The following is a 15419-nucleotide window of genomic DNA, read 5'->3' on the forward strand; positions in this document are numbered from 1 at the left end:
CTGGTGCATAGTCAGAGCCCCCCAGGTGGAAATGAAGAACTTCTCAGGGGAGTTTGTGTATAGTTGTTGCCTGCTCTTGTGTCAGGGTTTTACTTTCCCCTTCATTTCTTTTTTTATGCTTCTTCAGTGTTTTCTATTGTTCTAATTTGGTTCGTGTTCTCAGAGACCTCAGTGAAGGGTACATTAAAAAAATCTGCTAAATAAATAATAGCATGACTACTACAGATTTAATTATAGCCCTACAGCTGCCTGTTTGAAGTGTTCTGCTGGGGCCATATGGTTCCTTGTGTATCCCAGCCCCGAAAAGACCTGGTTTAGATGTTTCCCAGCTGAACTGCAAGCAGCCATTTGGAAGTCAGTAGATTGTGTGCTTCACCCTTCTTGTCTCTCTGTGGATGGGCATTTTGGTAGCAATTTCTAATTAGACCCCAAGGAATCCAGTATTAAAGCATCCAGCAGACAGGCCTTAAGAGTTTGCCCACCTGTTAGTTTTGTAGGCTGAGTTTTGTCACCATATTTGATGTGCAAAATGGAACATACTTCTCTATTTAACTACTTTTATTCAATGGCTTTTTAAAAAATTCCCATCCAAGGAGATGTATTTATTAATTTGAGAGAGAGAGAGAAAGATCAATGTGAGAGAGAAACATTGATATGTTGCCTTCTGTACCAGCCCCTACCAGGATGGAACCCACAACTTTTTGGTATACAGGACGATGCTCTGGTGCTCCAGCCAACTGAGCTACCAGGCCAGGGCTCATTCATTGGCTTTTTAAAAATAGTATTTTAATGGATGATTTTAAAAATTGTTTTCTGTCCAGTGGTAATGGGGGAAACAGAAGTAGAGGAGGACCAGGCACCTGTCCTGCTGCTGTTCTAGGAGTGTGACCTTCAGTGAATATGAAACTTCTCTGGGCCTCAAGAGAGCATGGGCTGGTCCCTCTAGGTCCCTTCCAGTTCCAGAATTCTGCAAGAATCATCTAGGAAACATGTTCCTTTGGTGATAAACATCTAGAGTAGAGGGGTGGCCATTTTTTTTACATTTTGGCATTCTCTATATCTTTTCCCCTACTGCTTACAGCGTCCACATTTCCCATCCCTTGGGCCACCAATACTTTCATTATGAGCTCTGTGTAAAGGTCGAAACCTCCGAGAGCAGCAGTTTTGGCCTTCATTACATATTGCTTCAGTTCAAATTCAGTGGTCCTTAAGCCTTCCATGTCAATGATCCATTTGAGTTTATGATGAAAGGATGGATGCTTTCACCAGAGAAATGCACAATAATTGTGTAGATACACAAAAAATGCATATAATTACAAACTGCTCATGAAGCCACTGGGTCACCACATTCAGGACTGCTGTTCCGTTCTCCAATAAGAGCCCTACTTTTTCCTTTTGTTCCAAGTGGAGGGAACTGAATATGAGGTTGGGGACAGAAAAGTAGGTGGTGTGAAGCCTGAAGCACCAGCTCCAAGGGTTCAACATGGTGCCAGGGTCAGGGCTTTGCCCGGCTCATGGGCTGCATTGGAGTGGAGCAAACAGTGGGGGTGGTGCACTGTGTTTTCTCAGTTCCCGCACAAGAAAAGTGTTCTGCCATAGGTGTTTGTCAAGCTCTTAACTTTCAACTCTCTTGGTTGCCTCCATTGCTTTTCATGATTCCACCTCCTAGCTCTCATCCCCTGAACTTTCTGTTTTTAAAGAATAGTCTACAGTTTTCAGTAGCTGCCTGACTAGGATGTATGCAAAAGAGAATGCACACAAAACCTTTCCACTTAAACTGTGATTTTTCTTTAAGTCACTAACCCTATGATGCTAATTTTTAGGGTTTTGTTTGTTCACTTGTTTGTTTGTTTTGCCTCCATTTGGTTGTTCCTTTTACAACCCTGCTCTCCCAGTGGCAGCTGGAGGTTGTGGAGCAGCAAGAAAGAAACCCCCTATTGAGGATCTTTCTTTTTGGGGTGGAAGAGGAAAGACTATAAATAGATATTACTTTTCAGATATTAATAGAAAGGGTGAGAGTTAGAAGTAAAGCATTTTCTTGTTGTTTTTTTTTTTTACCCTGCTGAAAATATACTCGTTCAAAGACAAGGTGTCATCTGGGGGAACACAGGTAAAACAGTGCCCCATTGCAGGGGATGATACTTGTTTCACAGTGTAGCTGTACTGATCCACTCCTGCTCATCTCAGCCTCCAGTATGTCTGATTTTTCAGCTTAACTGTGGGGTTGGTATGTCCATGAACATCTCAATTTAAAACTCAGGCATCTACACACTTGGTAGAATTAACTTACCTAGAGAGGTATTCTACTGGGTGCATATATGCCTATAGGTCTGTGATATAAACTGGGGAAAGAGATTTCTCTCTATAAATCAGAGAATTGTATTTCTGAACTAAATGTGGTGCCAATGTAACTTCATTTCTTTGGAAGAGATTAAATGTATTTTGCCATGTCACCTGTTTTCTATGTTATAGATTTATATTAAAACTCTAATGTGATAATAATTATTGTTACCATTTACTGAATATCTATCATGCTACTTCAGATACTGTACTAGGAGCATTTTACATATTACCTATAACATATAATGCATTATTATCAACTCGAATTTACAAGATAAAGAGGCTAAATGCTTAAAATAAGTAATACTTACATAGAAAATTGTACTTGAACAATAATTAAAATAAAATTTAAAAAATAATAAAAGACATTGCAAGTGTGCTACTTGCAATTAAAATTAAAAAAAAAAGATAAGTAACTCTACTGTCTTCTCAGCAGCTGTTGCTTAGGTTAAAATAACATGAAAACTCAGGGCATAGATATTTTTGGTGCTCAGTCAAATCAGCACTGGCACGTCTGTTATTCACCAGTAATGGTGAATCATTTGCTTTTGGCATTAGGGAGCATTGGACATTTGAAGAAATGCACTTCTGGTGTTGTGTGTCATTCTCGACTCTTCCTTCATCTTCATTCCCTATGTTCAAGCATTTGACAAGTCCTGATACTCTGGATTTTTATTTTTCTTAAATCTCTTTTCAACATTCTGTTCCCAGTGGTGTTCTCTTGCTTCAGGACCTCATAATATTCCTCCATTTAACACAGTTATTGAGCAGCCTTTTTTTTACCCAGCACTATTCAGAGAATTGTATTTCTCTAAATAGACACTGTCAAACACCATCTCATTTATCCATCTGAACTTTTTGAAGGGATCCCCATTTTCCAGATGAGGAAACTCGGCTTAGCGAAATGAAGTAGTGTCCCTAAGGTCTCAGAGCTAGTAAGAGGAAGAACTGAGATTGTGCAGAGCTCTGCCTGACTCATCAGAGCTCATTCTCTTTTCTCTGCTTGAACGTAAATCAGCTGGAGAACAATCACCGAACTCAGCGTGGGGAAGCTTCAACTTTGGAGACAGACAGCCTTTGATTTAAATCTCCTCTCTGTCTTTCCCAGCTTCATAATCATAGTCAAGTTGTGAAGTCTCTAAATCTCATTTCCTTATGGGTAAATATTGACAGTAGTAACTGCTTATAGACATGTTGTGAGAATTTAATAAGATAATGCATGTATAGTTCCTGGTCTGGTGCCTGTCTAGGAACTATTGATTAAAAGATGTTAGCCATCATTATTAGTATTACTACTAATAATTTTAAATTACTGTTGAAAATGTTTGTGCCTCTTGGTAATGATAATGCCTTTAGAATGCAGTTTTACTGATCAGAGATTTGAAATCTTAAATTAAGAAGGAACTCAACATGCGGCTCTTCTCTCACGGTAGGACTCCCTTTCAAGTCTCACTGATAAATCTTGGAGAAGGGCAGGTAGGACTTGAAGGCCCTCCATTAGTAATTTTTAAAAAACAGTGAATGGTAGCTACCAAGTAACCCCAAAATAAAAGTTATTTTTTACCTACTCATAAATTACAGTAAAGGCCCTTTGCTTCCCACCAGAGACCCTTCTCACGTTTGCTACCACTGAAGGTGCTCCATACCTCTCCTGGAGCCTTTCGCGTCCTCACTTGTGTTCACGTGGAGTGTAAGGATGCCACAACACCGGGGCGATCACATGGATTCCATGCATTTAACAAACGTGTGGTGAATAATATATCACCAGGTGGTGCCTTTATACGGCATTGGGGAAATGAAGTTGAATAGTCTATGGTTTCTTTTTATAGGGTACTTACAAACCCTTCTTAAAAGTACTGATCCCTGAATGAGAGGCACCACCAAGTCAATCACTGACTGCATGGTGATGAGTACAGTCTCAGGGGGAAGGCTAAGGTCCTGTTGTAGAACAAAGTCAGGCTTATCTACCTAATAATTTTGGGCGGAAGTTTGGAGGCATCAGTTGTAGTTAGTATTAAAGTGGAACCCAGGTAGAAGGCATTTCCCATCAGATAGATTAATGAGTGTTTCCAGTTTCCTTCCTTGGCGCGTGGAGCAGGCAACCTGCCTTTACATTCGGGGAGTTCATGACACAACAATGAAAGAGGAAGCAGACTTTAAACCTATTCTCAGCTACCACTTAGAGTTTGCAGGTTCTTGATTTTCTTAAAGTACTTTTTAAAGGGTGATTCTTTTATTTTGATTTTCTGCTTTCCTTGTCTCTCTGATTCATATTACTTTATGCAATTAAATACTGTTAAGTACTTTAAAATATGGTCATTAAATTTTTTAAAGGTTATCTGTTCAGAGCCCAAACCATTGTAAATGCTTAACATTGCTTTGTTGTATAAAAGGTTCAGAGATTTCAGGACAGTATCTTCTAAACTTCAGGCAGTAAAATGTATTCACAGGAATATCAGAGTTTCACAGTACAGTGAAATAAACAGAGCGTTAAAGGTTATCATTTCCATTCTGGCTTGGTCATTTAGTTACATGAGTTTCATGAAGTTCCTTAAACTTTTTGAACATTAGTTTCTCTTATCTGTAAGATGGTTAAATAATGTATTTACCATAAGTTTGCTGTAAGAATTCAAGCAAGATAGTAAATGTGAAAGTGGTTTAAAAGTTATAAATAGCTATAAACATTGACAGTGTTATTTTTTATTGATATAAGACATGAGAAAATGTGACTAGAGGTTTTGACAAGTTAATTTTTAAAGTAGGTCAGTACTTGAAATTTCATCCTATTTGGGAAATCAGAACTGGTGGATTGTACTTAATGTTATATTTGGTTTAATAGCCACTTATAAATGTGCTGCTTTGGAGAACATTTGCATTAATGGTGGTGAGATGTCTATATTTGGAAGGAAAAATTAGAAAATCAAATTTTCACCCTCAGGGGACTGTTTTCATTTTATTTTTTAAAAATGGAATAGGCAAAAGTAGGAGAGTGATCAAAAAGTAAAAACATGTAGCCCCGAGCCTTTTGGCAGCTTATTTAATGATTTTGTTTGCATACTTTCTTATTTTATACACTGAAAATCTCAGACCATATCATAAATGTTCAGTACTAATAACATTATAAGTGTTTTCCAGATTTTGAATTCTGTAGGTGATCAAGCAATGGTTCCTCTTTTTAGTCCTCTTAGACATTGGGCTGGTAGTGTTTGAATTTAGCCTCAGAAATATTCTTCTAAATCACAGCTTGCAGATGACCTGCAGGCCAATCAGAGCTTCCATTAATAACAAAACAAAAAGTGTTTCTGGTCACAGTGAAAAAGTCCAATCCCACAAGAGATGAGTAAAGAATATCCTTATTTAGCAGAGAAGTTTTAAGATAATTCCTCTTACATGGTCTTGGAATAAAAAGCAGTACCTGCTTACACTTATAAAGCAGCAATTCTTATCTTTTCCCTTCTGCCATTTCCTAATTTGGTGATCATACAATTTACAATAAAGAGGTATGATTTAGGAGTGCGATGCTGGGGTGTGTTTATGATGCTGTTTGTCCAGGCCATTCAGGAACACCCAGACCATGTCTTCTGCCCAGCACTCTCTCAAAATTGTCAGGGAAAATGTACACACAGAGAATCAAAGGCCAAGGAACCCTGAATTATTGGCTGAGGCTTTGGCTGTGAACCCCAAAGCAGAATCCCGGTGAACTAGGCAGATCCTTCTGTCTCATGCTGATAGCTCTAAAGAGCCTAGAAGCAAAACAGGCTTCTTTTTCCTTGGAACTCAAGAGTAGGCCTGCTCTTTGTTCTGGGAATCCCCCAATGCAAAGAAAGACAGAGCTTTCATTGAGAAGAACTATTTTCCCAGTACCTGGAGAAAAGCTGGTGTAGGCTAATTGCCGTAGTATCTGATTAGTATAGATCAGCCCTTCTTTTCCTTAGCTGTGGGCTTCTGGAAAGTGGAGCAGGGGCAGGGATGGGAGATAAGGACAGTCAACAATTAACCGTAGAAGCCATCTGTAGGTAATAAACTATTCTCCAGCTATCATACCCCAGGATTCCCAGAGTTTGAGACTGTAGATATGCTCCAAATAGATACAGATAGTTCTTGGTAGGTCAAATCTATTTCAAAATTATCCCAGGGATTAGTTTTCACGAGGTTCCTTTTGATAGCCTGCTTCTTTATCCCGGCCCTGTTGGAGGTTAATTTTAGCATGAGGAAAGCATACGTGATTAGGTGATATTATATTTAGGTTCAGCAGTGGTGGGATGTTAGGGTTTGTATACCGTTGGTAGATAAACGAAGGAGTGCATCGTTTCAGACGGAGGCGGCCTGCCCGGTCTGCACTGTAAGAAGGGAGAAAGCAAGTAGAGAAGTTTACTCTCTATGTTGAAGAAACTAATAAGAAGGGAGGGTTGAGACCCACATTATTTTTATATTGCTAGACATTTTACCTCCTATCTCTTCTAATCTTTACAAAAGTTTTTAAAGTATGGATTATGGCCATGGAATATGTTTTTAGCTTTTCACTTTCCTTGATCTCTCTAAGGGCATCCTGCCAAGGGCACTACATGTAAGCCAGGTCTGCAGTGAAATGGCAGTTTAGTTATTGAAAATCTCATTGTACTATCATTGTTTTATTAAAGTAAAACATGAGTGTGATTTACTTATGTACACATATATAAAACATACATCTGCTTGATGGTTTTTCTCAACGTGAACACACCTGTATAATGGTCACTCACATTATGAAATAGAACATAATCAGATAGTACATTTGTTTTTTATGCCAGGATTCTTATTTTTATTATTTCTTCTTTTATACCTTCTTTGAGTTTCATTTGCATTTTTATTCTTCTTGAGACCTATGTTTGGATCATTGAACTTTAGCATTCCTTCTTTTGTAATATTTACACGGAAGGCCATGCATTTTACTCAATGCATGTGTTTAAGAGTGTTCACAAATTTTGATATGCCATATTTTTATAGTATGAGTAATATTGACTTTAACAAGTCAATGATACTTTTTTAATTTCAAGAATATCTGCTATGTTTTTAAAATAGATTCTGCTGAAATTCTCTATATTATAATAAATATTTAAAAGATATTAAGTTATTTGAAAGTCTGCATTTGATAACTACATTATGCATCTCTGCTTTGAGTTTGTTTCTAATTTCTGTTTTTTCTGTCTTGGGTTTCACTCATTTGATCTTGCCTGCAAGTATGCCTAATAAATTCTATTGAATGTTAGATATAAGATATACATAGAAGAAACAATCTGATACTCTTGATGATGTTATCTTTCTTCACAGATGATTTCTTTTACTTTTGGTTGGGATTTAGGTTAGGGGCAGGTCACCATAATATTTACTCTGGAAGTGAGCTGATTAGTAGGTGGGTTTCAGTGTTTATGTGGATTGGCCTATTCCTAGTTTGCCCTTTGCCTCAGGTTTTTGTTTTTAGGGGTCCAAACTGGACGCCTGGCATGTTTTCCTATCAGTTTGAGAGTGTGGAAGGATCTGCTCAATTTCTGAATCTCTGTAGCTGCTTAGGAATCATCAGATGCCTCTAGAATTATATCAGCTAAATTTAGCCTCACCTCTATTGTTTCCTTTTTCAGAGATATTGTTTCCTCAAGTTTTTAATGTCATAGTGTCTTTCCAATTCCTTTAAACTAGCGATTTTCAAACAGTGTGCCACAAGAATTTTTAAAACATGTAACACCTGACTATTTAGTTAGGGGTACAGACCTATTTTCATTTAGATTGTCACATAGAAACAATGACAACAGCTAACACAACAATAGCTGTTCAGTGTGAATGAATTAAAGTTATATCTATTTTTTGTCAGATTAGCAAAAAATACATTTTTGGTGTACCACAGAATTTTAGTAATTAGCTTACATGTGCCATGAGATGAAAAAGGTTGAATGTCACTGCTTTAAACACATTGTAAGAATCCAGCTTTTCAGTTTTTCTTGGTGGAAGGGTTGGTATGATATAAGCCAGTTATCATAGCTGGAAGTGACGTCTCTTAGAAATATTATTTAGATTGGAAATTTCTAGTTCACCAATACACAGCTCCAGGCCTACAACCACCCACACAGAATCTAAATTTTGGGATTCATAGACTTAAGAGATATGTATTGTGATAGAGAGATATAATAGAGCCTATGAAATATAGGTGAGGCTCTGAGTCAACTTAATCTAACCAGCCACATGGATGAAGATGTCTCTTTTTTCCATTCACTTGTCTTGCTATAGAGAAAATGGTCAGCTTGCTTCTTATCTTCTAAGCACTGTACCCTTCCATTAGAAAACAAGTCCCAATGAATTTGTCAAATTTTAATCTATCAAATTGGCCTCTTTTTCCAAGGTGTAGGGAAAGGAAGTGAGCGGAGGCAGAATTATCTTACGGATGGTGAGTGAAAGAACACTTTTATTCCTACCCTAACAGTTAATATAGTAAATGAATAAATTCATACTGGATAAATACTTTACCTAGGCTTCTTCCCCTCATTCTTTTGAGTTCCTTGAATCTTCATTTCCACAGCATGTAATTATTCTTCAGTTCCATATCTTAGCTATTGCTCAAGAATCAGCCTCAATAAGATTAATATGTAAGGTAACCATATAACGTTTTCCATAGTCCAAGATGCTTTTCAGCGTGAAAGAAGGTAATACAAATAATTACATCAGGACAGTGCGGGTAAACCGGGACTGTCTAAAGCAAATTGGTAGGTCTGGTGACTGCACTTTACCAGTAACACAGGTATCTTTGCAGTGAAAGGGCGTGATTCTAGGGTGACCTGAAATGATTTCAAGCTTACCAGATGAGTTTTTTGGAGAAAGAGCAATTTCCAAAGAGAATGGGAGGGGGCAAAATCAACAGGAAGAAGAGAAAATAAGCTAAGAAGAAAAACGGAAGGGAAAGACACCAATAAGAGAAAGCCAGGAATAAGCTCTTTGCATGGGAAAATAGATGGGTGTCAGCTTATGAGCACGACACATTAGGCGGGGTGAACTGAGAGTGAATACAGGTGGGAAGATTAAAATCATTGTCATGGAAGAGAAAAAAGGATATACAGAGTGCAGTAGCAGTAGGCATAAGCTTTTTAAAAGTAATGAGAAAGTATACTCAAATTTAGATGATTTTAAAAATATTCCTTGTAGTAAGAACAGCCTGCAGAATCACCATCTAATAAATCAGGTTCAAATGACAAACTGTGAGTAGTCCTGGTTATAAATAAATGATACTGTATTACAGATACACTTATTTTAACACTTGCTAATAATGGCACAGAAAAGGAGGTAGGGTTTAAGTGACTGAGAAATAATATGATACCTACCTACCAGATGATGCTGTAGCTCTGAGGGTGATGGTAAGGTGGCTTGGAGGGCATAGTGTTAATCAAATGGTTATCCTGGTAAGTGGTTATTAACATTGGTTACCAGTTACATTGTAATGTGTCCCCTATAGAAAACCTGAAATATGCAAACTGCTTCCATAGAGGAGAGCAGGAGAATTGAAGACCAGAGTGGAGAATGCAAGATTGGTCTTCTCAATTAGCTATATATGAAACATATCACTTGTATATGTGTAACTTTTCCATCGTCACACAGATGTGCAATTCCAAATAAGCTATTTTATAATTAGTCTGCTTGTTCTGCTTTGTGCATTCATATTGTCTAATTTTTTGGTATGTTAATACTGTGTTCACTAGGTTGTTAGAAATCTGCTCAGACCATAAGAAAAGCTAAGAATTTAAGAGTAAACATTTATGGCAGAGGGCAAGCCATATTCTTCTGGATAAGTATAGCAAGACCTTCCTGTGGGAGAAAGAATACGGGCTAGTCTAAAAGGAACCTTCAGTGTACACATCTGAATTCACAGAGTTGGTGGTATTGCCTGGTAAAGACAAAAAAAAGGCACAGAATCACTGAACTAGTCATAGTATCTCTTACCAGTTGTAGCTCCAGATGACAGCCATTTGAAATCTATTTCTTTGAGATCAAGGTTGGCTAAGGGAACTGTTCTTTGGTTTTTTCTCCCCGCCCACTGTGTGTGTTCTCATAGTTGACCCTGTATGAAATTCAGGCTGAGTATCCCTCGGAGAATCAACTAATGATCTATAAGAAAGGAATGTCAAACTTTATCTTTGGAATTCAATCCAGATGAGTTTATTGGGTGATTTTCAACCTGATTTGAAAGCTCTTAGAGTCTGTTCTTGTTTTCATTATCTTTTATTGTTCTTTATAATTCTTGAGTTACTCTTCATCTTTTTTTAATATTTATACTTTTTTCTTAGTGTTTTATTATTATTTACAATTTATTATATAAGGCCAGAATTGGTGTTCATCCTTCAGTCATTACCTTTTTCCTTTATCAGATATTATTGAGGTACTTAAAAAAGATAACATAAATCAGTATTTGAAGAGCTCACCTTTATGGGAGAGATCTTTAAACTTTGAATCAAAGAAGAGCCTTTCTTGTACTCTGTTGCCAGGTGTGACTGCTGCCCTTGGTGACCTCCCTTTCGACAATATACCTTTCATATGGTATTTATGTTTTTTCTTTCATTGTAGCTACTTCTGTATTTGCTTCTCTCCATTGCACTATAAACTTCAGGAGAGTAGGGTCTGTCTATTCTCTGCAGTGCCCACTCCCAGGCCTTAAACATTGTAATCACCCATAAAGTTTGAAGAGAGTTAAATACAGTAGAGGGTGGGATTAAATGGTCGATGAGTATATTTCTGCCTAATGTAGCATTTTCTATTCTGTCTTTACACCATAATGGGTTTTATTTATCCCCCAGTGGGAGATAAAGCATTCGTAGGCATGCAGGCATGTTCAAGGCTCTGAGGGAGTCTGTAGTATAGAAACTTATTTAATTTTATTTAACCTGGAATCCCTAAAATTTATTTGATAAGTGTACTTTTGTGAAGGGTCTGGACTCTTCAGTAAACAGAAATCACCCCAAATTAATTATAAAAGCCCCAAATGGAATTCTCTGGCTTATGTAACTGATAAGAATTCTTGATGAGTTCACAGAATGAAGAAACTGCAGGACCACAGGGCCAGGGACTGGGGCCTCAGGAATCTCTCTTTTCAGACGTTTTTTTCTCCTGCTTTTGTCTGTTTTATTTTGGATACTGACCTCATTGTCTTCCAATGTGGGCGGTGTGGTGACAGGCCCTTTCAACAGGGAGGGGAACAATCTCAGATGAGAGAGAGAACGTTGATGTTTACATATACAAATATTGGTTTTCCAAAAGGCTTTGGTCCCGAGTTGAGTCGTGCATCTATCCTCTGGACCCATTGGTGTTATCAGGGCCAGAGTTTATTAATACTGGCCATGTCTAGGCCATTTGTCCACTTAAAGAACCTGGGTGGTCGTGGTACGTCCAGAACCTATGACCTTGAGAGAGGAGTTAGGAAAGCTTCTTGGGAAGAGCAGAAATAATAGCCATCATTCAACAAATACTTACTGAATCTTTCTCCTGAAGCACTCTTCTAGGCATTAGGGATATAACCCTGAGCATAATAGAGGGATACTCCTACTTCTGCAGAGCATACAATCCAGTGGAGAGGCAGAAAATAAAGAAGTAAAACATATAACATGTTTGGCTGTGATAAGTACAAAGAAGAAAAACAAAAGCAGGAAAGAGGAGGAAGAATCTATGGGGAGAAGGAGGTGGAAAGTTTAACTAATGTGGCCAGGGAAAGACTCACTGATAAGAAGGTGACTTTTTCTTTTTTTAAGAATAATACTATATATTTTTTAAAGTTGTTTTAAAAGATTTTATTTATTAGTTTTAGACAGAGGGGAAGGGAGGGAGGAAGAGAGGGAGAGAAACATTAATGTGTGGTTCCTCTGGCACGCCCCCTACTGGGAACTTGACTTGGCCTGCAACCCAGGCATGTGCCCTGACTGGAAATAGAACGAGCACCCCTTTGGTTTGCAGGCAGGTGCTCAATCCACTGAGCTGCACCAGCTGGGCAAGAAGGTGACTTTTAAATAAAGATCTGAAGGAAAAGGAAGTGAGGGAGGGAGCCTCAGCAGGTATAAGGGCCCTGAGGTAAGAGTCTGACTGGTGTGTTTAAGGGAGGACAGTGAGGCTCGAGTAGCAGGTATGGAGAAGACTGGGAGAGAGCAGTAAGAAATAAGGTCAAGAAGCTCATGGTAAGCCAGATAATGCTGGGGTTCTGGTTGGTCATAAAGACAGTGCCCTCCCTCTTAGTGAAATGGGGACCAATAAAGGGTTTGAGCAGAGATGAGACATAGTCTGAGCCCTGACCTGACCTCTGGCTTTCTTGGTGAGCAGACTGGGTACAAGGGCAGAAGCAGATAATCCAACAAGGAGGCCAAAGCCATATCCAGGAAAGCAATAGTCAATGTGAATGAGGGTGGTGGCAGTGAAGGTGGACGAGGTGGTACAATGAAGGTGGTGAGAAATGATCAGATTCTGGATATACTTTGAACACAGATCCAACAAGGTTTGCTGACAGAATGGATATGGGGAGAGAGAGGAAGGGAAATGTTGAAGACGACAGCAAGGTTTTGGCCTGAGCGATAGAAAAATGGAATTGCTCTTCATCAGATGAGGAGGCTGGAGGAAGAGCTAGTTTGAAGGGACTGTCAGGGGCCTCAGTTTTGGATATTGAAGTTTGAAATGCCTGTTAGACATCCAAGTAGCGATGTTGTTATGTCTGGAATTCAGGGAAGGTGTCCTGGCTAAAGATATAAATGTGTGATTCATCAGCATATAGAGGGTATTTAAAGACATGGGACTCGATGAGATCACCCCGAGAGTGTGTGCAGAGAGAGAAGAGCCATGTAAGGACTAAGTTCTGGGGCCCCTCAGGCACCACCCCTGTTTATTGTAGAGTAGCTGTTAGTTTCTCTGAGAACAGTTGTGTTCCACCAACACAGTCTGAGATATGCTGATCTAAAAGGACATTATCCTTACAACTACTTTTCTTCAGAGAATATAGAATACAGTTTATTTCCTTTGGCTTTTAAAAATAGGCTCCTAATTTTCCAAGATGGTTCAGTGATCTTAGTAAAGGTACCTTAGTACTAGTGAAAGATTTCGTGGAAGGGTAAAATTGACTGGAATTTTCTGTATATGTTGTGAGTCAGGTAGCTGCTTAGTGACAGATCTAGACATAGAGGCTTTAAAACTTCTCTAATTTTCCTGGGCATTTGGAGTTCTTTTGGTTTTATTTTTAGTGCTACAGAGTTCATTTCTGCCACTTGAAGTATTTAGTACAGCTGAATTATGTGAAAAGTGGGTAAGTATTCAGTCCAATGAGGGCCTTTATTCTAACCTTTAACTCGGGGAAACTCGGGGAAAACACTTAAACAGGGACAGAACTTCAACATGTGGTTCAGAAATGAATACTTCCAGAGTTCCTAAGAAAGTGGGCTGAAATGGTAGAAAGGCTTGAGCTGAGTTCTGAAGGTTGTCTAGAAAGGTAGAAATGAGACAGATTTTGGTGACAGACTGTTGGATAAATACATACAAAAGAAGTGGATATGATCAGATTACTTGCCTAACTAGAGCAAAGAGAGCAAAGATATCACAACAAGGTGTGATATCTGATTATTACAGAGCTCTGTGTCCTGTGTTGTGGGTAATGGGACCTCTCTGGAACGGTTGAGGAAGCTTCCTCCCGCAGTGTTGTTTTGTTAGGTGTTTGGGCCACTTGGCCATATCCCACACTGTTATGGAGAACAGTACATTACTGTAACTTCTTTAGGCCATAATGATAGTGTTGGCAATTTGACATTTTTAGGCCCTTCCCGTGGCTGCTCTTTTCATATCTTTACAATGTAAGTATATTTTTAATATTAATTTCACGGAGGACTGAGGGTATAAACATTGGAAAAGTCCCTTACTGCTTAGAAGTAGTGATGTTTCTAATGCCTAAAAATATATATCTTGCCTTTGCTTTTTTATTTTAGGTTTCCACTAAATTATTAGCCCCAACTTCCTTGTATGTGTGTTTTAGTTTTTTTGTTGTTGTTTTGTTTTTGCCTCACAGTTTTCTTCTCAGAAAAGTACTAAATTTAAGGAAAGAATCCCATAAAAATGCTACTGAGGGTGATGAAGTTTTAGAGATCAGTTTTCATTACACTTATTGTCCCTAAGTAAGAACTCTTTAAATGGAAATTGAAAAGAAAGTGTTACTGTAACTTTTTTATTAATGGGGAAAATTGGGCCATTCCTGACACTTGCCATCTCAGTGATAATCCATGGCACAAAATACTAAGTGCACTGGGAACTTTTGGCTTGAGTGGAGAGACATTCATATTGATAAGAATATATCAGAAGTCTGCCTTTCATATGGTCCTGCAAAATTCTTATCTCTATCCTTCTGTGACTATTGAAAAGTTTTCCTTGAGCTGTAGGAGGCATTTCACACTCACTGAAGGATGCTTAAACAACCCTGTTCTAAGTGGGGGTTGGGAAGGGACATAAGGAATAATACCTACCAGATAAGCTTTCAAAGTGACTGGGTTAAGCACCCTTCCCTCTCCAAGAAAACCACTTCCCATCTTTACCACCACACTCAGACTGGCACATACCTCCCCATCCTCCCCGCTGTCAGCTTGCTTGTATTTCACTGCAAATATGTGTGTCTTCAGAAGCCCTCATCTTCATGCCACCAGACATCTGTCCCCATCTAGTCTGCTTTCCTTGGTTCAGATTGATAAGCTCTCTATCTGAAGATAACCCCTGTACTCGTGGTGTGGATAGACTCTTCTCAATAATTCAAGGTTGCTTGAGCAGATTTTGAAGTTATCTGCTATCTCTGATGCAGCAATAACCTACCTCTACTAGATCATTCTCATTAACATTCCAAGGTGTTATCATATTTCCCATTAAAAAAATCTTCTATTGCATGCCTTCCTCCCCCTATCCTGCTATTTTTTGGCTTTTCTTGGTAGCCACAATTTTCAAAATAATTATCTGTATTCCGTGTCTCCATTTCTTCATCTCTCATTTTTTAATATATTTTATTGATTATGCTATTACAGTTGTCCCATTTCCCCCCCTTCACTCCCCTCCACCCTGCA

The 15419-nt window shown here is 38.5% G+C and overlaps 1 protein-coding gene across 6 annotated transcripts in view; it reads left to right on the forward strand.

Moving 5' to 3' along the window:
- Nucleotides 1-15419, forward strand: part of SLC4A4 (solute carrier family 4 member 4) — a 327443-nt gene that overhangs the window by 208257 nt on the left and 103767 nt on the right. The gene's annotated exons all lie outside the window — the stretch shown is intronic.

This window comes from Phyllostomus hastatus, unplaced genomic scaffold, assembly GCF_019186645.2.
Source record: "Phyllostomus hastatus isolate PE091 unplaced genomic scaffold, TTU_PhHast_1.1 phas_scaffold_1674, whole genome shotgun sequence".
NCBI classification, from domain to species: Eukaryota; Metazoa; Chordata; class Mammalia; order Chiroptera; family Phyllostomidae; genus Phyllostomus; species Phyllostomus hastatus.